This window comes from Apodemus sylvaticus, chromosome 1 (assembly GCF_947179515.1).
Source record: "Apodemus sylvaticus chromosome 1, mApoSyl1.1, whole genome shotgun sequence".
Lineage (NCBI taxonomy): Eukaryota > Metazoa > Chordata > Mammalia > Rodentia > Muridae > Apodemus > Apodemus sylvaticus.
The window spans coordinates 123641751-123665956 of record NC_067472.1 but is presented as its reverse complement, the minus strand read 5'-3'; the positions used below and the strand labels follow the sequence as shown (position 1 = coordinate 123665956).

The window sequence follows — 24206 nt, the reverse complement described above, 5'->3', positions numbered from 1 at the left end:
TTAACAAGTTACCTGCCTTAAAACACAACACAACACATGCTGTCAATGATCCTTCTGCAGTGGTGCAAAAGCAGTGAGCGGTGTTTCAGCCAGTACCTTTCATGGGCTACCCCCAAATGCAATGAAAGCAAAATCAATTTATTTGTTAAATCTCCCCTAAGCAACACACTTTTTTTTTTTTTAAAAAAAAGAATGGATTTTTCTGGAGTCACAAGCATGTGCCGCTACACCTTTTTAATATTTTGTGTGACCAACTGGGGTGAGGGTCACCTATAAAGTATTTCTACCTTTTGGAGAAATACGTCTAAAGAAAAAGTAGTTGTGTAACTATTTGAATTGTGGTGACTGAATTACCCTTTTAATGGACAACTTTATTTAAAAGAATGACTCCATAAAGACTTGAGTATATGGCAGACATTTTCTAAAAACAAAGTGAGTGTGCCTGTTATTCAAACAAACAACTGTAAGTAGCCACTACCAAGGATAGCATTCAAGCATTCAGACGGAAAAGGGCTTAAATAAGTCTCCAATATTTTGAGTGTTTTAGTAAGATTAGTGGCATCAACTGAATGATACTGATCCAACATTTAAAGACCTCCTTAAGTCAGTGAACCAAGTACCCCATGTATATCAGTACCAAATCACTCATGAACAAAAGAGTCATTCATGGAAAGGCATGCCAACAAGAAGACAAAGAGGTTTTATATGCTACCAGACTCTAAGCTGCAATCATCCCTGAAGAAACTATGAACTGTCAAGTTTTGGTGAAGTATCAGAGAACACCATCTTTTATCATCTAGAAAGGTTATTAAAACATTCTTTTTTCAACTATAAGAGCCCAGATTTTCTTTATGGCACTGTGTATATTAAATTCAATGCAACCACTAAAATCTTGTTTTATTAATAAGCCTTTTATCACTAAGAATTGTGTAAGGAGAGGTTGGTGCACTTTCCATTAAAACATTTACAATGAGTTAGTATTAAATTTTCCCCTCAGTTTTAGCTGTCATATGCTAAATAGCACTAAATATAATATTTAAAACAAAATCTCTTCATGATACTTTCATGATACTCATTGATTTTAGAAAGCATTAAGATTCTGGAACCAATCCTCCTACAAAGGCATGTTTTTTGTTCCCTGTCCTTGGACAGGTAAGAATCCTAGGCAAAGAAATGCGGTGAATTTGGAAAGGTCTGGGACCAGCTCGCCGCCTCCCCCCCCCCCCCCCCCCCCCCCCATGTTCAGGATCAACTATCCCACAGAGGTAAAAAAGAAAAGATTCTGGAACCAACATTCTGAGAATTCATTGCTATTAAATGTACATTTTTCAACACAGGCACAGCACTTCAAGGGGGCTAACAGACAGTGTGTGTAAAAAGAGGCACAAAACTGACTTATACAGCACTATCTCTGGACTTAAAATTTTATGCTTGGGGGTGGGAAGAGTACCTAACAAGATTCCCTGAGATGTATAATAGAGAAAACACAATGTAAAAACACAGGTCCAAAGTGTTACTATACCATGTCACTAAGGAAGAGATTAAAGTAAGATATAATAAAGGAGTTTTTCCTTCTGATATAGATAAGCATATAACTGAAAGCTATAATGCCCTGAAAAGAGAGAGATATATTTCTATACTTAGGTAAACAGATAAAAGTAATATGACTAGACTTTTCTGTCACTCTTCAAAGCCAACACTGAAATGCAATGCCATCTAACTCTAGCTATTTCCTAAGCCAAGCTGTCCTTCACAGTAGCAGGCAGTAATTTTTCAGAATTCGGGAGACACAGTAGGAATTACTTATAAAAAGATTCAACCACACCTATTCATTTTTAAAACACTGAAAAAGTACCTTTGGTAAAGATTCAAAATGATTAAAAAAAATCATAAAGTGTAACAATTTCTGTGAAGGCAGTGGCACAGCAAGGGTACTGTGGAAAAACCCCAGGTCAGCCCTTCTTCACTCCTTTGCCTTTTCTGGTAGGTGAACAACTTGCAGGGCATAAATCTGGCACTGAAATGACTGGGAGTAAAATGGGTAGAAGAAGGCAGATCAATTCTTCCTACTTATGCACTGTGGGACTCTGCAGCTGCAAATCCAAGGAGAAGACCAGTGACCCCTGAGTGAACACTGCCTAGCACACACAGTACAGTAATAAAACAGCTCATGAACTGAATCCAAAGGGTTGAACAGACTTGTCACAGTCAAAAATCATAATCTATGCTTGCTAATAAGTCACAGTTACTCAGAACTTACTGTGGGACTGTTGTTTTGTCCTTATGCCATTTATTTCTAAACAACTCTGCAAGATGTTATTATGAGACCCCAGTGAGTGGTCAGAGAGGGCATCAAATCCCATTATAGATGGTTGTGAGCCACCATGTGGTTGCTGGGAATTGAACTCAGGACCTCTGGAAGAACAGCCAGTGCTCTTAAATCACTGAGCCATCTCTTTAGCCCACAAATCAATCTCTTAATATTTTTCTTTTAATTTTTTATTTTCTATATTCTTTGTTTATATTCCAAATGATTTTCCCTTTTCCGGTTCCCCCCTCCCTAAAAGTCCCATAAGCTCTCTTCCATCTGCCCGTTCTCCAATCAACCCCCTCCTACTTCTCTGTTTTGGCACTCCCCTACAATGCTAGATCAAGCCTTTCCAGGACCAGGGACCTTTCCTTCCTTCCTTCTTGGGAGTCATTTGATACATGAATTGTGTCTTGGGTACTCAGAGCTTCTGAACTAATATCCACTTATCAGTTTTTTCATATTAAACAATTAGAAAGATGATAGACTGTTGTATTTAAAATAAACCTAATTTTGAGACATTCGTGAATTTTTATTATTTGCACTTAAAATTAGTTTAAACTTTACTCAATTGTTCAGTCTTAGATAATTTTAGCTACAACCTACTGTACTCAAAATAATTAATTTTTCCGTTTTGTCTTTCCCCCTAACAAAGTCCTTATCTATATAAAAATTCAAGATTGCATAATCTGAGAATGCCAAGAAAATTCATTACAAATTAAAATTCCTACAAAAGAACAGCAATGAACAAAGAGACAATTAATTCTAAGACATGTCTTTGCTCCATTTCATACAGTGAACTCACCAGTTCCAGTGATTTCATCTAGGAATCTCATGCTATTTTACTTCCCATTCCAATGCTGATTTTCGTCCCTTCAAGTAGGTAGGGATGAGGAGCCTGGAGCTTAAGTTCTACGAACACAACGACTGCACTAGTTTGTTTTACTATCTTGCTCTCAGGTCTACAGACGTCAGCTCTCCTGGCACACCTACGCTGAGTTATTATTGTACAGTAACTGCCCTTGAAGAGTACTCAACCACTCACGTTCTGCATAACTTACCCAGCTTAGCCTACTCTCCACAGAAAGTATACTGTGTAAAATAAGAATACTCTTGGAGTCAGCAACAGCTCAATTCCCAACTTTGCCCTATTCTTGTTTGTAGGAGTTTAGACATATCACTAGCCTACTCTAGGGTTGATGCTCTAAGAATACAAGCATTACCTATCCAACACATTAAATGATGCATACAGTGCCAACCACACAGCTAAAGCTCCATCACTGCTCCAACTCAGAAGGGCCAGTCCTTTGCTCCATCCAGACTGCTCATTCCTAGCTCTTGCTTCTCCTTTCCTGTAGATGTTGTCTGCTGTGGCACTCTGTCCAACAGTCCTATCTATTTCAGGAAATCAGCCTCTCTTGCATTCCTTAGAAAGCTGCTTGTGGCACTCTTTAGGATGCTTAAATCTTACCATAGGCAACCCAGCAATTCACATCCCAGCTGCATGAAGCTTGTTCATAGCCCTTTTACACCCATATGAATCTTATGAAATATTTATTGACTAGCCACATCTTATTATTGTGAAAGTAATATGGAAATGTTATTCAGAACAGATGCCTAGCAGCTTAAATTGGTTATAAAATGCATGCATGCATACATACCCCTACTGTTTTCCTGCCTTGATCTAAAGGAAACAAGGAAAAAATAGTTTATAGTGAGGAGTCAGTCCAGAAAACCTGTAAAATGCCAATTTACTCTTACTCAGCCCTGTCTGGTTGGCCAGCAGATATTAAAATTATGTAGCTATTAATCTTCAAAACTTAGTGAATGTCACATAAAAATTCCAGGTTTCCAAGTGAAATAAGAAGACCTCACAGAGTGAGCTCATGTTCTCAAAATTGAAGCTCTCTAGGCAGGCTTACCTCTTTAGGATGGCCTCTATATGTCGGCCTACTGGCTCAGTCTTATTGTTTGTCAGAATATATATATTATATGTGTATATAATCTTAACCAATCATTCATGTTCTGTATAACATACCCAGCTTAGCCTACTTTCCACACAAAGTATACTGGGTAAAACTGAGAATACTTTTGGAGTAAGTTAGCAACAGCACAATTCACGACCTTGCCCTTTTCTTGTTTGAAAGAATTTGGACATGTCACTAACCTACCCTGGGATTGATGCTCTGAGAATACATGTTTTACCTATCCAACACATTAAAACACACACACACACACACACACACACACACACACACACACACACACACTTGTTCTTTTGAGAATTTTGTACAGAGTGTTTTTGATTCACCCACCTTCCCCAACTCCACTCCACTCAACTTTGAGTTACTCCCTACCCTTATCAACACCAATTTGTGCTGGCCAAACAATCTTGGATGTATGACCATTCAATCCACTGGTGCATGCTCAACTCACCAGATGCTATATACATACTCTTTGGACCCTTCCTCTCCTAGCAGTAGTTTTAAAAAAATGACAGACAGACAGACAGACAGACAGACAGACAGACAGACAGACACACACACACACACACACACACACACACACACACACACACACACACGTTAAGACATGTGGTGTGTGCCTGGTGCTTGTAGAGGCCAGAAGGGCATTGGATCCCCTGGACCTGGGGTTACAGATGGCTTTGAGCTGCCACATGGGTGTTAGGAACCGACCTGGAGGCTTTTGAATCAGAGTCATCTCTTGAGCACTGACCAGAGTTTTTGAACCTGAATTTGGTTTTCTGACTTTGGAACCTTTACTAGTAATTTAAAAATAAGTTAGGCATGTGGGGGGGCATATATAATGTAGCAAATTAAATAAAAATGTCAATTGTAGTGTGCTACTGGTCTAGTACAAACTCTGAGAAAGTCCCTCCTATCTGTCTTTACAGTAGCTCTGGCTGGCCTGGAACTCAGTAAGTAAACCAGGTTGGCCTTAAACTCATAGAAATCCATTTTCCTCTGCCTGAGTGTTGGAATTAAAGGTGTGTACCACCATGCCCAGCTGTCTCTTTAGTCACTAGAAAGCTAACCACCCAGAGTTGGCTAGTTCTCTGTTATTGTATTTAAAAAAAAAAAAAAAAGGTTTCCAGGAGATAGCAAAATAGAATCTAAGGTACCCCTTACTATAAAAATTAACGGTATGTGACACATAGTAATTCTAAGAGTTCTGAGCATCAGGATCTCCATATCCATGTGAGAATGAACAAGAGAAAACAAGAGAATCACACACACACACACACACACACACACACACACAGAGAGAGAGAGAGAGAGAGAGAGAGAAAATCAGACAGAGAGAGACAGAGATTTGTTGAGATAGTCTGCAGGATAACCAGGAAGGTGACAAATCAAATGGAAAACACACCTTGACAGAAAGCACTTGGGAAGAAAGCTGCTCACTCAGATGAAAGAACAGGGGCTTAGGTTAAAGTTCCTACTGTACTGTAGACTTGATAACTCTCTGCATAGCAGTCCCCAGATCCCTAAGTCGAGTTGTCTTTCCTGCTGTTGCTTGCACTGAAAAACAAAAAGGCCATTGAATCTACCTAACATATGGATAAGATCTCTGGGGATATTTTCCTAGCAAATATAAAGCACAGCATTCCTACATATAATTACATCAATGCTAGACATGTTCTAGTATAACCCGCACTTACCCAGCTACTGCTACAGGGAAGTTTCTATAAGCAGGGATGATAAATCTCATCACAAGGGCCACTGTAGTTGGACATGATACATACCTCTATTCCCAGCTCTGCAAGTTCAAGGCCAACAGTAAGGGGCAAGGTGGGGAAGTGTCCAGTGTATGTGTGTGCTCGTGCCTGAATACATGCTATACTTAGTAGCTTTTCTGGCTCTTAAACTTCTGAAAAGGAATTATATAACACCTAATACTGTGAAATTCAACTATGCTCTTTATGTAATTTTGGTGTATTCTTATCCCTATACAGAATATTTCATGGTGTAAAGGACTATCTAATATTGATGGGGATTTTAAAACTTTCTTGTCTAGATCTTCTAGAAACACAGCTGTTGGGAATATTATTTATGTAGCTTCTGGTTAAAATGTGTCCGTACTTAAGTCTGAGTATATACCTAAGAGTGGGAATATCTTATCATAGGGATGCGGACTTTCAACTTCAGCAAAGAACACTAAACGGTTTCCCAAAGCAGTTACACATCTTTACACTTTCCTGGAAGTAAAAGCCCCTGGATATTCCTGAGCTTACCTATCCTCAATACTGTCTTTCTTAAATTAAGCTGTATGTCCAGTATAAAGATGTCCATACCCTATTCCCTGAATCTCTAAGTATTTTCTGAAACAGATTAAGAATCTGAGGAGATCTCACCCTGGATCAATCAGGTGAGCCTTAAAAGACAGAGGCTTAGCAAGCTTTGGGATGTTCAGCAATAACCTCATTTCTGATTTCCGGACTCTAAAATCAAGACAATGGTACTCTTTGCTTTTTACTACCTGGACTGTATTAGCTGGCTTCAGAACCCCTGAGAAATTAACCCTTCTATTTAAATATTCTGTGTCTTATCTCAGAGCCACCTTATAGCATCACCATCACTGCATGCTCTGACTGGCTACTGGGCATCCTCTTCTGTCTTCACTGCCTGTTTTCTGTTGTATTACTTTTTTGCATATATTTTCCCCTATATGTGCCTTGTCTTTTCTATGTGCCTTAAGTGTAGTTTGATTCTACAAGCTGATGCTTTAAATATGTGTTCCCTGGCCTGTCAGGTGACACTGTTTTGGGACGCTGTAGAACCTTTAGGAAATAGGGCCTAGCTGGAGAAATGGTTCCTTGGGGACAGGCATTTGAAGGTGATACCAAGCCCCTGGTTTCAGGCTTATAGTTTTTGCTTCCTGGTCCACTGTGATTTGAGGGACCTATAACACACTCTAATCCCATGAACTTCCCTACCATGATGGACTGAGGTACCCTGAAACTGTGAGCCAAAATAAATTTTCTTTCTGAAAGTTTGTCTACCAGATATCTCATCATAGTGATACTAAGTTAACTTAGATGCTATTTAATAAGCCACCAGCTATTCCAAGGTCATGAAGATATTATTTTATACTTCTAGACGTGGTTATTTTGTTCTTCACTGGCAATTTATCTGGATTTAACATTTTTTTTAAAAAAAATGTGGAATAATGCAAGATTAAGATTCATGTTTTTCTCATTTATAATTAACCCAAAGACCACTGATTGCTCACTGCAGGCCATGATGTCTATCCATATGCTTGTTACTGGGGAAGCTCGCTGCTGAGTCATAAAGACAGGCTCACTGAGAGGCAGCTGAGAGCTCCATTCAACAGCTAGCTCCATGCTCTCAAAACAGATTCATAACAATTGTCTTCAAAAATAAATCAGTGCTTACCTACATAAAGTCACTCAATATCTTCTCTTACACAAAAGTCAGAGCTCCCCAGTGGCTGCCTCATTCGTAGATTTTTATCTGTTTCTCAAAACATCCTTGCCCCACAAAATCCAAAATATAGAAGTATGGCTTGTACTACACAAGATCCATACCCTTTCATTTCCTCTTTGACCTTAAAGGTTCTAACCATCCAACTTCCATGTAGCCATTTAGCGCACTGGTGGCTTCATCTCCTCCTTCTATATATCTTTAAGGAGATCCCTTCACCTCCTTCAACTCTGACACCATTTTAAGTAAATCTCTAATTTAGTTTACCACTTTTGTGAATGACTGCCTTGCTTAAGTTCTTCAGTTCAGTAACACCTTTCTCTAAACTTCTCAGAATTTTGTACAATGAATTTTATATATTTTATTACAGATAAAAATACTTAGGATTCAACCTAATCTCTCAAGCTATTGGCTAAACCAAGTATGCAAAGCCTAGCTGTGGAGCATGGGGGAAGTCCCTGAGACCCTTTCTGAGTTTAAGGAGATTAAAACTTCTTTCAAGACAATAACAATTTATAGCCCTATCATGTACCTGTACTTCTAGATACTGGAAGGCTGAAGCAAGAGAATCACTTCCACCGAAGTTCAAAGCCACCCTACACAATATAGTGAAACCCCCACTTCAAAAAAGCACCCAGTGCAGAAGCACAAAGACAGAATTATGGTACTGGGAAGACTAGGGCAAGAAGATCAGACAGCAAGTTCCAGGATGGCCAGTGCTACACAGTAAGACCTTGCCTCAAAAAATAAAACAACAAAGAACTTGTCTTTTTCAATCTGTTGGAATATAAGTTGGCAGCATAAAAGAGAGGATAAAACAGCTGACATCTTAGAGATAACACTGAATTGTGTCCGAAGTTGTTATAATAGACTTTATCACTATACTCTTAACATGAATGACAGGAGTTCTTCTTGAAAAATTCATTTTATATTTTTAAGGCCTCATATAGCTATTTGGCTAAATTTTTTAATCTTGTTACCCCCTACCTCCCAAGTGCTAGGATTACATGAGCTCCCACTTACAAACTGTTGCTGGGGATGGAACCCTGGGCCTTCATGCATACTGGGCAATCACTCTACCAACTTGGCTAGCTCTAAAACTTGTAGGAAGGATCTTTATCTCTTCATAAAAGTTAATCGAGGCTAGAGATATGGGTAGCTATGTGAGCATGTTGCTCAGATGGAAACCATTACAGAAAACCATAACCAATCAAAATGCAGAGTCATGGAGTCCCACTGGATATATCTACAAAACATTCCTGCACCTAAGGCTCAAGGAGTATTGTAGAAGAGAACGCAGAAAGACTGTAAGACCTAGAGGATCATGGATGTTGTCCTGTCACCTAGCAATATTAAAACCTAAATCCATAAAGTCTCTCCAACATGAATGGGAAAAAGCCCATAAGGCCTTAATTCCTACACAAAGAACTACTTTGTGCTCTTTTGTGTTAGTTCTCAACTAAGAAATAGTGACAGCAGGACTAATAGTCTTCCCCAGGGCAAAACACACCAACTGACTACTGGATACAAAATGATTAGTCCTGAAATCATACATATATCAGAAGAGAATGCTGGATCTCCTGGAACTAGAGTTCAAGATGGCTGTGAGTCACTGTGGTGGTTTAAGTGTGAATCACCCCCATTGGCTCATATTTGAATGCTTAAGCACCAGGGAATGGATTATTTAAAAGGATTAGAAGTATTATTAGGAGGTGGAAAGAAGTGTGCTACTGGGGATGATGGTCTGTCTGTCTCTATCTTTCTCAGACTTTGGATCAGCTACTCCTGTAGTACCATGAATACCTTTATGCCTCCATGCTCCCCACCATGACAATGCAGTAAACCTTGGAAAGTGTAAGGAAGCTCCCAATGAAATGCTTTATTTTTTTTAGTAGTGCCTTGGCCATAGTGTCTCTTCATAACAATACAACAGTATCTAGGATAGCTGCCATGTGGGTGCTAGGAACTGATTCTGAGTCTTCTGCAAGAACAGCAAGTTCTCTTTACCACTGAGCTTTCGGATCTATCCCCAAACAGAAGTTCCTAATGAAACATTAAAATTATTAACTTTATCAAATCTTGCTGCAGATTCTGCCATAGTTCATTCCTCTTTGATTCTTTCTGGGGTAACAGCACCCTGAAACAAAGCCTTCTTCATCACAGTTTCCTGTCCACATGATACCAAAGGAAGTCCCTTTGGACAGAGTTAAGGTTCATGGCTCTCATTTCAGAGAACAGGCCTGCTTTCTAAGGAAACAGACTCCTACACACCCAGAGGCAGATTATTATAGCTACAGCTGTCTGTAATCAGCAGCAGTGCTTTAAGGATCAATTGAAAGATGAATGATGGACAAATAACCTGTCTTTGAGGACAAAAAAAGAGAAAAATCAGATTTAATACACAAAGCATTTTCTTTTCTTCTCAGAGTTGTATTTTCAATTATTCTAGAATGGGATTGGCAAACCTTTCCTCTAAGCACCAATAATAAATATTGGGCTTTGTGAGCTACACAGTCTCTATGGGAACTCTCATGTTTTACCTTGGTAATGAAAAGAAACCACACATAAATGTTAACAAACGAAGTGTGCTTATAATAAAAGGTGACTGAGAAGGATTGGGTTAGTGGGCCAGGTTTTGCCAATTCCTGCTTCAGGTTCAGCGCACTTGGGTACTCAAGAAAAAGCCAGATGAATACATGAATGCTTTCAACACTTCTTTAGTTAGAAATGTTATTAGGAAAAACACAGCAAGACTTCTTGACTGCAAATCAGTTTTTCTGTTGTTACAGCTTTATTCAAGGATGATCCTCTGACCTGTGCTGCCTACTGTTCTGCTGGTTACTATAATAGAAGTTTTATGCCACAGATTCTGCTTGCAAGAGTCAATGTAGGGAGCTGAGAGTGTAGCTCTAGTAGATCATATGGTTGGCATGGATTCAATCTCATAGGTACAAGGACACAACACAAATGTCTGATTTTCATGTAACTACAGAGACATAGCCATCTACCTTCAAAACAAAACAACTATAAAACCACAAAGCGCTAACAAGGACTCAACAAAATTTAGAAATATAATCATTCTAAATTCAAAGTTTTTTCTCTTTTAAGACCAAAATGAAGATCAGTGGCTGAAAAGAGTAGTAGAGTTCCTGTTAACATGCACAAGGCCTTGGATTTGGTCCCTTGCACCACAAAACAATCAGGCAAAACAAAGTGCAAGGCATTCCAGAGGCTGATTTTTCTTCTGTGAAGGTGCAGTCACTTGAAGTAAGAGATAACAAACATCCTAAGAGACACCTGACTACTGTTCACAGCAGAGCAATATACATAAAGGGTCCACTTTACGTACAAGGCAACACAGTGAAATGAACAATGGGCTTGGCTTAATTCTAAAACCAGCTTTGATTATGACACTTGTCTTCTTAGTGCTTAGTCCAATCCCCACACAGATGTAGGTGTGATACCTGTCTTTTCTACCTACCACACAGGATTCTCAGGAAGAGCTCATTAGATGATGGCTATGAAAACACACACACTGCAACATAAAGAAAGCAGTACAAAACTCACATTAGAATTGGGTGACTTTTAAGTCAGAAGCTGCAGTTCATAATTGAGGGAGAGGTGCAGTCGTTACTCCAAGATAACTTGTCTGCAGCCTATGGTTCAACAAGGACACTGCCTCAAAGGCCTGCTCACCATAATAGATCACTAGTTAGGAATTAGTTGAAAATGCTTCACCTCTACCTGAGATACTACTTTCTCAGTCAGCAGTATCAGGGAATGGTTTACAACTAAAACTCATAAAATAATGTGTCAGTTATTTTGCTAATACAAACTAATTGATTATAGCGAGCATTTGCCATTGCAGAAGGATAAAACAAGTACAGACACACTCCACACAATGGCATTTCAGGAAATGGCCAGTAGTTCCATAGGTTATATAGCCTGGCAATCCCATCGCTGTCTCAGTTTTCACTAGTATATGCTCATTGTGTCCATGGTTAATAAATGCACGACTGTATTCTTTCTGGGAAAGAATTCTATGCAATTGGAATATCAAAAGCTGGAAATAATTTTAGAAACAGAATAAGGTAACACTGTGAAAAGCTTATTACCCATGCCAAGGAGGAGTTTGCAGTAAAATGATCAGGAGACAGGGAATTCTCCCAACTTATAATTGGAAGGAGCCCTAAAAAGTATTGCTCACTACATACTGCCATTTAACTTACATATTTCATATTGCTTTGAAGAGAGCTCACAGGGATAAAAATGAATGTTGCATGACATCAAAAGTAAATAAAAATGGCTATCAAAAATGAAGACAGAGATAAAAGTCTGTGGTGGTTAAACCTCATTGTTAACTTGATTAGATTTAGAATCACCCTGGATACACACACACAGACACACACACACACACACACACACACACACATATACATACATACATACATACATGCATACATACACTTCTCAGTGTACCTATGAGAGTGTTTTCAATAGAAGGAAGATGTACCATGAAAATGAGCCATCACATGGGCTGGTATTCTGGACTGCATAAAAAGAGGAAAAAAATAAAACCAAAAATAAACAAAATAAAAAACAAACAAAACAAAACAACAGAGAATCAGCACTACTGGCTCTCTGCTTACCTACTATGGATGCAATGCAATAGCTGCACTTCACTCCTGCCATCATAACTGTATGCTTGTACTGTAGGCCAAAATAGACCCTAAAATTGCTTTTGTGAATTTATAGAACATAACATCCATTCCTACCATGTGTATAGCCCCTAAAAGGAGACACACATACACACACACACACACACACACACACACACAGGCGGTACTAGGTAGACTCATTGAGTTTATAAAAAAAATCCCAGGTACAAGGGAGAGATGGCTCATCATTAAAAGCATGCACTGTTCTTCTAATCAGTTCCTAGCAGCTACTTCAGACAGCTACTGCCTGTAACTCCAGTTCCAGGGACTGTAATACTCTCTTGTGGTTCCTAGGTACCTGTGAGCACATACACATTCCTATACCCCCTCCCCATACACACACTTAAAAATAAATCACTGGCAGGGCACCTGAAATCGGAGGGAATAGTTATGGAGGATGGAAGAAATTGGAAGGGAGGGAGTATGGGAAGATTTGATAACTTACTTTCCTAAAATATTAAAATGTATTTGTGGTGGTCTGAATGAAGATAGCCCCCAAAGGCTCATAGAGAGTGGCATTATTAGGAGGTGTGGCTTCATTGAAGGAAGTATGTCACTGGGAGTGGGCTTTGGACTTCAAATGTTCAAGCCAGCCTAGTGTCTTCCTGCTGCCTGCCCATCAGGATGTAGAACTCTCAGCTACCTCTCCAGTACCATGTCTGCCTGCATGCTGCCATGCGTCCACTATGACAACAATGAACTAATGCTCCAAATGTAAGCAAGCCCCAATTAAGTACTATCTTTTGTAAGAGTTGCCATGGTCATGGTGTTTCATCACAGTAATAGGAACCCTAACTAGGACAGTATTGGTGGATTTGCTGAGAGAGTAGCATGAGCCATAGCACAAGTGTGGAGGTCAGGACACACTCTACCATGTGAATCCTGGAGATCAAACCTAGGTTGTCAGGCTTGACAGCAAGTGTCTTTATCTGCTAAGCAATCACAGCTGCCCATGGATTTTTTTCCCCTCCCCACAGAAATGAGGAAAGCAACCAATACACTGTCACTAAATAAAATGAAGTATGTCAATATGATCTGCATGCTAATTTGAAACTAATTGGTATTATTCCTCCCACCAGTTAGTACAACTAATAAAACAGTATTTGAATTCTTAATAGGCACAATATTCTAAACAAATTACTTAGGAGGAACAAATTTTAACCTTCACCCAGTTAACACAGGAGACTTCATACAGCCTATAAAGTAGAAAAAAATATGATATGGCCAACAACATCTATAAAATGAAACACAGAACTCAATGCTTGTTTTCTGATATCATTTTTTCAATTTCATATCTACAGTATCATCTTTAGCTTCAGATAATAATAGCCCATCTACTCAGAGGCCAGAGTTACAAACTGAAAAATTAATAAAAACACAACAATGTGCATAGATTTTGTGAATTTTATCATTTAGGCAATTCTTCCTCAGGTTTATGTGATCTAAGTATATTTTGTTCCATCAAGTACATGGCTGGAGGAAAAGGGTGCAGAAAAAGAATACTGAGGGGGCAGGCAGAGGGAAGCACAAATCTACTCCAACAGTTCCTTTTCAGTATTTTCACAATGTCCTATTTCTAGGAGTGACTGTATTTGAACAAAGGAGTTCAAATGGCTAAAGTACATTTGGAAACACTATTCTATGTCCCCAAGACCCAACCTGGATGTTGTCTTCATACCACAAAGAAGTCAAGTGGTGAACCTTAATCCAAAATGTAGTCACTACCATACCTCAGTAGCTGTACTAATGCTTCCTCTCCTACCAATTTCATATTTAAAAACTATTACTGCAGGGCTGGAGAGATGGCTCAGAAGTTATAAGCATTGGGGTACTGCTTTTGCAGAGGACCAAGTTCAGTTTCCAGCACCCACATCAGGCAAGACAAACAGAATGGCATCATCTATAAACATCAGACTTTATATGAACACTGTACCCAGTGTTACCCTATACAACAGCACTGTCTGAAACAGTAAGTCACTAGTCTTTGTGTGGCTCTTGAGAATGTCAAATGGGTGGATACTGGTAGCAGTTCGGAATGGGAGGATAAATAAGTAAAGGTCACTGTGCTTGGGGTGTTTCTTACGGTATCTTAGTTGAATATGTTCATCCTTTCTGAATTCTTAATATTGGGTTAATGAGAGATGATGTCTCAGTGAATAAAGGAGCTTGCAGCCAACCTGAGTTAGATCTGTAGAAACACACATTCACATTCCCCCTTACACACACACACACACACACACACTCCAAAGTCTATTATTTGGGGGCTGGGAATGTAGCTGCAAAAAGTACATGCCTAGCATGAATGATACTCCAGATTCAATACTCAGCATGACAAAAGCCAAAGAAAACTAAACTATTGCTTTGAGGATTCATATTTCCTAGTATTATTCCTCTCAAAGAAGAAAGAGAGGCTTCATAGAATTGATGGTAATCATTTGCACGTGCTGTGAATCACTGAACTTGACCACTGTGTGAGGTGGAAAATTATCACTGTGTTTTACAGAGGCATGGAGAGAGAGGTTAAGTGATTCCTCAGTATCATCTGGCTGTTAAAAGTGACACCTCGGATGTGAAACCAGGACAGCCTGACTCTATAGTCTTGACACTTAACAATGAACACTCGTTCACATGTTAGCCAGAACTCCATCGTAATCATACTACTTTACATATGCAAAAGCAAATAAGTCTGGGTAGGAGAGACCAGGATCTACAAGCCTATAACACCTTCCTGGTAAGGTAAAGGGCAGGGCAGGGGAGACAGAGAAGGATGCACATGTCATCTGCACAGACCTTTGGTTGAAATAGACCTTACGGCTCCTTAGCTCTGCCCTGCATGCTCTTGATAAGAGAACTAGGAACAGAGACTCACTCCAGAGTGGCAGAAGCCAGAGCAAACCTGCCACCCACTGACCTAGTTACTTTGTTCTGACACGCTTTCTAGTTATGAGGCTTTCCTACTGGTTCTCCTTTCTCCCCAGTCTGACTTTAGAGATTGTGCCCCAAAGACTTCTTTCACCTTGAATTTTCTTTATTTTTGACTCTAAAAAGAGAGGAAAAGGGGTTACATTCCTGAACCTCCCATCCTCCACTTTTTCTTTTAAAAGTGTACCACCAAATAATTTATGTTAGCTCTTCCAGTGAAGTGTCAAACACCTGGCTGAAGAGTTAAATTGCCCATTTAATAGGCCAGAGCATCGAGACAGTGAGGCCTGTCATTCTTAAACAAGGGATTTTATCACTCCTTTGAAGCTTCTCAGACACACACACATCTGTGTATCACCCGACCAACCAATAAAAAAAGAGAATCAGCAAACAGAAACCTTTGTTTTTTCCAAAGGAATTATCCATATTCATTATGTACTCATCACCCCTTTCTGTGTCTGTCTTCTTGTTCACTGTTTTGAAGGATAGTCCATTTGTGACATTAAAGAGAAAATGACTCATCTTAGATACAAATACACTGAGCAAGCAACTGCTGATGCTCTTCGCCTCACCCACAGGTAAACACCGAGTCTATGGACAGGCTGAGAACCCTGCTCAGTCCCTGCATATTTCCAGAAACCCATCCACACACACCACACATTCTTCTGCAGAGAGGGAAATCCAAATTAGAACCTCATCCTAAAATCAACAAAAACTGAAGCAGGAAAAAGGTGTCTTCCTAAGAGGATTCTTGAGGTGATAACTTAGCAAAAGAGAGAAAACCCCCTTTTCCCCATTGCTATGAATTTAACTTGTCCAAGTACTTTAATAATAAAATACATTAAATCATTTCAAATTGCATTTAAGAAATAAGCATTCCTTTAGTTTTAGGTAATGCTCTCTCTATATTACTAAATTATAAGGAAAAAGCTCCATATTAACACCACTTAATTCCTAAAATAAATTTTATAGTTGGCTGAAATTAACTGTAAATCCAAAAAAAAAAAAAATCACCTTTCTCTTCACAAGAAAATTAATCATGCAGATGCTAAGTGAGGATAATTTCTTAAAGATGTATGGTTACTAGCATTGCGTTACTGCTAATAGTATCTTATGACTAAATACCTACTGCCCACTCCGCCCCTCAAATCCTACCCACCAGAAATAAGAGGCCTTGAAGTGTTATCATGCTGACTTAGGTGTATCTTCACAAACTTTAGATTTTCTTTAATTAAGTTTTATGTCCACTTACATAGGTTACAGGCTTAGGTCTCTACTCACACAGTTGAGGTTGATGAGCAAACAGCTGTCCTGTGTCTTGAGACAGACATTAGCTTCCTGCCTTCCCTATCCTCATAAGCAGCTACTTAAAGTTTGACTTTTATGCAAGAAAACATTTTAAAGCCTTCAGTGTTTTACTGCAGCAGACTTCAGATTCATTCCTGTAACACATTTAACATGAAACAGAGTTGAGACAGTTAAAACTTATAATGTAAATTAACATTTAATCATTTAAAAGTTAAAGGAATGCTCTCATTATTTCAGGGACACAAAAGGGGGTGTTGACACTAATTAAAGAATATAGTTAATACATAACTATAACCTAACAATTCTTTTACACAGGGCCATAGGCTATGTGAGCGAGAGTTACTTTGTATAATCATTGGACCCAAAGTTAAACTCAGTATTCTTCAATTTTTCTGAAGCTTAGCAATTTTAGAATAACTGCCACATCAGTATGTTTAAAATAACTGCCATATCTTTACAAGTGGTCAAGGGTCTTCAGTGCTGCAAGGACAGCTCTGTAACAGCTCTTATGACACAGAAGTCCCAGTCTTATTCTCACAGCAGGAGTTACTACCTTTCTGTCTGACATGTGCCATGAAGACCTGCAGCACAGGCCCCAGTTCCTATCCTACAGTACCACCACTGCTGTGGACAAATAAGGAGAGGGCTTCCCTAGAAAATAAGATTGTATTTCTGTAAGAAATACAGAATCCTAGTCATTCTACTATTAAATAGTAGAATGTTAAAATAAACACAAGAAAATCACAATATTTACAAATTAGGAGGTAATTACAGCTAAGATAAAATCTATCTCCATTTCATCAATGTATACATAGGCAATCATAATGACAACTTACACTGCAAAAACAAATAGAAATATTTCAGTTAAAAGATTTCATTTAAAAAAAAAACCATTCTCCTAGATAAAAATGGCATTACTTTAAATTTTGATGCAGCGACTAGTAAGATGAATCATCTGGTTAGGGGTTCTTGTAGTCAAGCCTGAAGACTTGAGTTTGATCCCCAGAACTCAGTGATTGAAAGAACTGATTCAAGTTGTCCTTGGACCTCCAACATGCCTGTGACATATGTATAACCCTCTTCCACCCATGTTCCCCACAATAAATAAATGAGTGTAAGAAAACTGAAGAGGAATGCTCTTAAGTGGTATTATTGCCCATATCTTTATATATTTTTTTTTAAATTCTAGCCTTACTCTTCATCCAGCAGGGCATGGAGGCAGATGCAGAGACCCACAGCCAAACATCAGGCTCTGGAAGAGTAGGAGATAGATGGAACTGGGTAAACTGGGAGTCAAGGACTTCACAAGAAGACCTACCCTGGGACCATGGGGGCGGGGCTAATAGAATATGCCAGCAGGGAGCATGCTGGAGCTAGACCCTGCACATTTGTAGCTAATGTGCAACTTGGTCTGCATGTAGCTGGTCCCCTAACAAGTGGAGCTGGGGTTGTCTCTGCCTCAGTTCCTACCACTGAATCCTTTTTCCCCTACCTGGACCGCTTGGTTGGGCCTCAGTGGGAGAGGATATGTCCAGTCCTGCAGAGACCAGACTCCCAGGACAGGGTGGTACCCAAGTGGGGGTTCCCTTCTCTAAAGTGAAGAGGAGGCAATGGGGAAAGGGATTTGCAAGGGTGGGACTGGGAAGAGAGAAGGGTGGGTGGGTGGGGCTGTGACCAGGATGTAAATTGAATTAAAAAATAAAATAAAAAATTGGTAATTATAGTACTAAAAAAAAAATTTCTGGCTTTAACAGAGAGTTACACACATGGGCAGACTTTAGGCTTAGATGGCTCAATGCTTTTCTTTCTTACTGGCAATAAACTTTAAGTAAAATAAATTTCAATAAAATTGTCTTTGAAAATCCAGATAAGTATCTTTCTTCTATATGCACACAGGCTTCAATACTGTTCTCATCTATAGTAAAGTTTAGGACAAGTTTTACTATTTCATGAATATAAGATAAATACAATTATTTCAAATACTTTACATTATCTAATGCTGAAATATTACTATGCTATACCATAAAAAGGACTAAATGAGTTTATTCAAAACAAATATTTATAATCTACATATATAAACACAAAATATCTGAGAAATAATCCAACATTTCACAAAGTTTGTAACTTCCTAGAAAACCTTTTACACAAGAGTTTTACAGATACACTCCACCCTCCTTCCTACATGCATTTATACATTACACACTCTTTTCAGAATGTAACTTTGGATCTTCCTCTGTCTCCTAACTCAGTACTCTTGAGCCTCAGGCTTGATTAGATGACAGCCCACAGTGATCCACTGTATTTACAGCAAGCCATTTCTGGAACTGAGTATCATACAGTCAAGTACAACACTGGTAAGTAAATTAGCTTTATCAGGAACATGACAAGATGGCTATAAATTCAGAAAGCTATCTCTTTGGAATAACAATTATGGGAAACAGGCAACTTCAAGAAAGGGGGGGAAAGGAAGACAACTGAAGTAATGTTAAAGAGGAAAAGATCAGGTTTATCTCAGAGGGTGCAAAAGTGCTTAAAAACAAACTACAAGTTTATTGACAGCTTCTTGTCCAACACTAAACTCTTTAAAGCAACAGGTTCCCTCTTGCAGTTTCAAACTCACACAATTAAAGACTTAAGACTAATCACCCGAGTCACTACAATGATTCAGGAGAAATTATCAGAGAGGGTTAAAGCTCATGGATGAAGGTTACATGAGGGCTGCTATCCACCAAGTATCAGGTGCATCTCCACAGGTGACTTAGCAGAACTTTGAAGAGGACTCCAGCAGATCTCATACTAATCAGACAATAACACTTTATTCCTGTCAACGACACAGGTGGACACATGCCTCCTGATAGGGTACAATGAGGCACTCATACCACAGAGAGATATTTCCTAACCTCAGTCATGAACACACTGATGAGCCCAATCTGATGGATATTCTACAAAATGTTTGCCACTCACTTTAAACACAATGTCTGTAAAAACAAATAAAAATTAAGAACTAAGAACATTAGTGAGGACAAAGAAATGTGGCAGAAAATGTCACATGGTTAGATTTCCTGGACTGAAATAGACAGGCTAATGAGCATTGACTGGAGCTGAGAATATGGGGTCCATACCTATACATCTAGCTAGCATCTAGGTTGTATGGGGTGCACAAGTGAATATATATGTAGACATATGTGAAAGACCAGGAAACATTTCAGAAATCATTCTTTAGAAGACATCCACTTTATCTTCTGGGGTACGTTGGTTTCCCTGACGGTCAGTCCATTAAAGGGGGCTGCCTGGCCAGAGAAGCCTAGGGGATCCTCCTGTCTGGCTTCCCAGGCTCCAGCACTGTGTTCCACTGTCTCTTATTATTTTTGGTTTTGGGGTACTTTGTTGTTTGTTTGCATGGAGGCGTGCAACTGTCATGAGTTTCAAGCCAGTCTGTGCTTAAGAGTGAGACATGGTACCAAAAAACAAAATAAAACAAGCAAGCAAGCAAGCAAGCAAGCAAACAAACAAACAAACCAACAACAACAAGAAAACCCAAAATAAACAGTATTGAGAAAACCAGTAAAAGCAGTTAGAAAATATTGGTTTTATGTTTTCTTAATTTGGTAACAGTAAAGTTCTTATAAAATACAACAGCCTTGTTTTAGGTGTTTATGATAATATTCATATGCTAAAAGAATACACAGTAAAAGAATACAAAATGATGCACATAAGTCAATTCTCAGGTTAGGAAAAACACTAATTGTTGGTAAAATACTTGCTGTGCAAGAACAGGATTTGAGTTAGACCCTATAATCCATGCAAACCAAGCAAGCAAGCAAGCAAGCAAGCAAGCAAGCAAGCAAGCAAGCAAGCAAGCAAGCATCCCCAAACCATACATAACAGGAAAGAGTGGAACACAGTGCTGGGAAGCCAGACAGGAGGACCCCTAGGCTTCTCTGGCCCGACAGCCTCCTTTATTGGGCTGGCCTTGAAGTGAGGGAAACCATCTTGCCTTAGACAACAAGGTGGATGTCTTGTAAGAAACGACTTCTGATGTTGTCTCCTGGTTTACACACACACACACACAAGTTCAGCATACACAACCATAAAAAACAATAACCAGAATCAAAGAACATTCTGACTAAACTAATACAATAATATTTTAGACAAAATATTTGGAGGTCAGACACTGCTAAGTAGTACACAGCAATTATTGACAAGGTTGCTGTAACTTTCTATAATCTTAAACTTCAGAATATTTAAAAACTATTAGAAACAGATATTCTAATGATCCCAAGCATCTACTAAAACAAAACTAGTCCTACGCCGGGCGGTGGTGACGCCCGCCTGTAATCCCAGCACTCTGGGAGGAAGAGGCAGAGGTAGGCAGATTTCTGAGTTTGAGGCCAGCCTAGTCTACAGAGTGAGTTCCAGGACAGCCAGGGCTATACAGAGAAACCCTGTCTCGAAAAAACCAAGTCCAAAAAACCAAAAAACTAAAAAGCGGAAAAAAAAAATTCCAAAACCAAAAAAACCCCAGTCCTACCCTGTAACAGCGAATTACAGGAAATGGGCTGACAGATCACCACAGATGAGTGCTTACTGACACATACCACATAATGATGCAGATTTGAAATATCCCTCCCTTCCTTTCCTGTACTGGTGCAACCTTCCCCACACTTCACAGTTCAAGAGGTAAACCTCTCTACCAGTGTGCTGCCTTTCATAATCTACAAACATGTCTCCTTGCTAAAAACTCCAAATTCAGTTAATTTCTGGTTTTGCCAGGTATCAAGGCAGAAAGAACCAAAGCAACAGCACCAATGGAAAATACCAAGACATACGTTCCACCTAACAATACTGTGTGATACCAGCAAGGACTGAGGAACACACATTCACTACAGAGAAGACAAAGAATGCTAATCATTGACATCAAAACACTAGTGACACATCACCACCATTTCAGTGACATAAAAGGAAAAGTGAAAGTAAAGGAGGGTAGGGTGGGTGGTGTAGCCCAGTGGTGGAGCACTGCTTTGCCAAACTGCTGATTCAATCCTCAGCACCAAAGACAGTATGTATGACCAACTGCTGCTTGCTGTAAGAGGCCTAAAATAGCAGTCTCTGTACTTGGAAAATCTCACAACCAACACAGCAGACATGAGCGTGGTAAATTTTGTACCCTGCTCTGTTTCATAGAAGAAGGTGAGGCAGGAACTGGAGCTCACTTGGCTAACAAGAATGGGAAGCATTCAGCTTCTTGGGTTAAACTGGATCCAGCTTTCACCAGCCGTCTAGGACAAGGGTATCTACCCTCAGCTGCTTTCAGGCCTATGCTTTACAGCTATGTTATGCCTTCTTTTACACAGGTCTATAACAGGACAGCTGTGATCTAATGTGTCCAGTGCAGACAACATTACCAGTTCTTACAGAATACTCAATAGCAAAACTTTTTTTATTCCTATCCTAATCCCTGTCTTCTCTTCCTATCCCAGGCAGTAAAAGCAGGTTAAATCCTCTATCTCCAGACCTCTATCAGCTTTTATATTTTTTCTCTAAGATCTAAATTTAATGATCACTTCCTTGAATGCAGCAGGTAGATAATGTCCTCTTAAAACAATCAGAGAATAAAATACACCACAAATAAAACCAGACCAGCCTGGCGATGGTGGCGCGCACACCTTTAATCCCAGCACTTGGGAGGCAGAAGGAGGCAGATTTTTGAGTTCAAGGCCAGTGAGTTCCAGGACAGCCAGGGCTATACAGAGAAACCCTATCTCAGAAAAAAACAAAAAAAACAAAACAAAAAAAAAAAACCCCAAAGAAACAAAAAAACCCAGACCAATTCGAACCTAAAATTTAAGCTATTTTAAGCCCAAAAGACCAGATTTAAGAAATATAAGTGTACACACACACACACACACACACACACACACACACATGGAGTTTCTCTCCCCAGGTATGAAGGTCCATAGCTGTATATCCAAAGCACTAAGAGGCTAAGGCAAGAGGCTGGTAAGCTGGGAGCCAACCTGGAGATGAAGGTCTCTCTCAGGAGTGTAGAGAGTAAGAGTACTGCATGCAGAATGCTACAGAGTCCTGCAGGTTGAGCTTCTACCTAGAAATAAGCCATTTCCACACCCACACCCTGTCTTTACTCTGAAGACTGCGGAGATACAGCTCATTGAGGAATGTCTCAGACTGGCACACCTAAAGGTATCTGCCTCCTGTCTCAAGAAAACTCTTGAGGATATTAGGGCACTTCTGTGGCTTGTTCCAACAGCCAAAATTCTAGCAAACTAATGATTTTCTATTTAAAATAAGGAACTGGAGTGAAGGAATCAATTTTTCAGTAACAAAAGCCTTAGTCTTTTTGCTGAAGTACTTTATAAAAGGGAAAAAACAAAAATAAATCGCCATACTAAAACATATCTCTTTCACAAGAGATATGTTGGTTTGCTGTATCATTTTATTAGTAAGTTTATATTTAGGAAGAAAATATTTTATCAAAATAAAATTGTGTACTTATAAATTGTCTGTGAGATTTTAATGCTATGACAAGCTCTGTTCTTATGAATTTACAATTAAAAACAAAGTATAAAATTGGGGAGATAGGACTTTACTAATCAAGTGTTTTACTTTCTAAAGGAGAAGGTCTTCATTTCTAAATGAGAAGGTTGTTTTATCTTTAAGACTAAACTTTACAAACAGGGCGTTTTGCCAGTGTGGATGGGAGAAATCCCACAAGTCCCTACTCCTAACTGAAAAGCTACAGGTAATTAAGGACTGAGAGAGACCTAGTCTGCTCAAGGGACAAGTCTTTGACAGCAGATCTATTCCGAACACATCAGTCCAAAACACATATACATGAGCTAAACACTAAATGAACCCAGCAGGTTATATTTATAAATATATGTGTAGATTACAATAATGACCAAAGAATAAGAAGCCATGAATTTGAGGAAGGAGCAGAAAAATCAGAGGAAGAGGAGGGAAATATGCAAATATAGTATTCATATTTCAAATTTCAAAATACGATTTTCTGAGAAAAGAAACTGAGATTGTTTCTTAGAAGATATATTTGAAAGGAGTAATGATACGTGTTTCACTAGGTTACTCCATCTTTTTATATGAAACAAACTGAATTTTGCATTCTTGTATTTTACTGTTATGCTTGAATCTTAAAAAAATTGTTATTTTAGCTTTTAAAAAGTTCAAAATGTGACTTATACACAGAACACTGCAAATGGTTAAAAGCAAGAGATTAAAATATTGCAACAGTTCGTTTTTAAAAGACTAGGTCTTCCACTCTAAAAATTATTCTCTGCTCTGAGTTATAAATATTAGTATTGCCCAGACACCATACATACCAGGTCCATCACCTTTCTGAAAACAAATCACTCATTATGTAAGATGTGCAGTCTTGAAGTAAATAAACTGCAAGGTAAATCCAGCTGTGTGAACAATAACCCCCCTCCCCCGAGTCTTAGCCAGTTAGAA

The 24206-nt window shown here is 39.0% G+C and overlaps 1 protein-coding gene and 1 non-coding gene across 6 annotated transcripts in view; one reads left to right on the top strand and one right to left on the bottom strand.

Moving 5' to 3' along the window:
* Positions 1-24206, bottom strand: part of Zfand6 (zinc finger AN1-type containing 6) — a 73071-nt gene that overhangs the window by 19187 nt on the left and 29678 nt on the right. The window contains exon 2 of one of the 5 annotated variants that reach the window (XM_052159276.1): positions 16695-16855. The exons of the other annotated variants lie outside the window; for them this stretch is intronic. The gene's annotated coding sequence lies outside the window, so the exon portion shown is untranslated. The remainder of the gene's footprint in view (positions 1-16694; positions 16856-24206) is intronic. 5 annotated transcript variants of the gene reach the window in all.
* Positions 1110-1265, top strand: LOC127676538 (small nucleolar RNA SNORA38). The gene has a single exon (XR_007976009.1). It is a non-coding gene; the product is annotated as a small nucleolar RNA SNORA38 (small nucleolar RNA).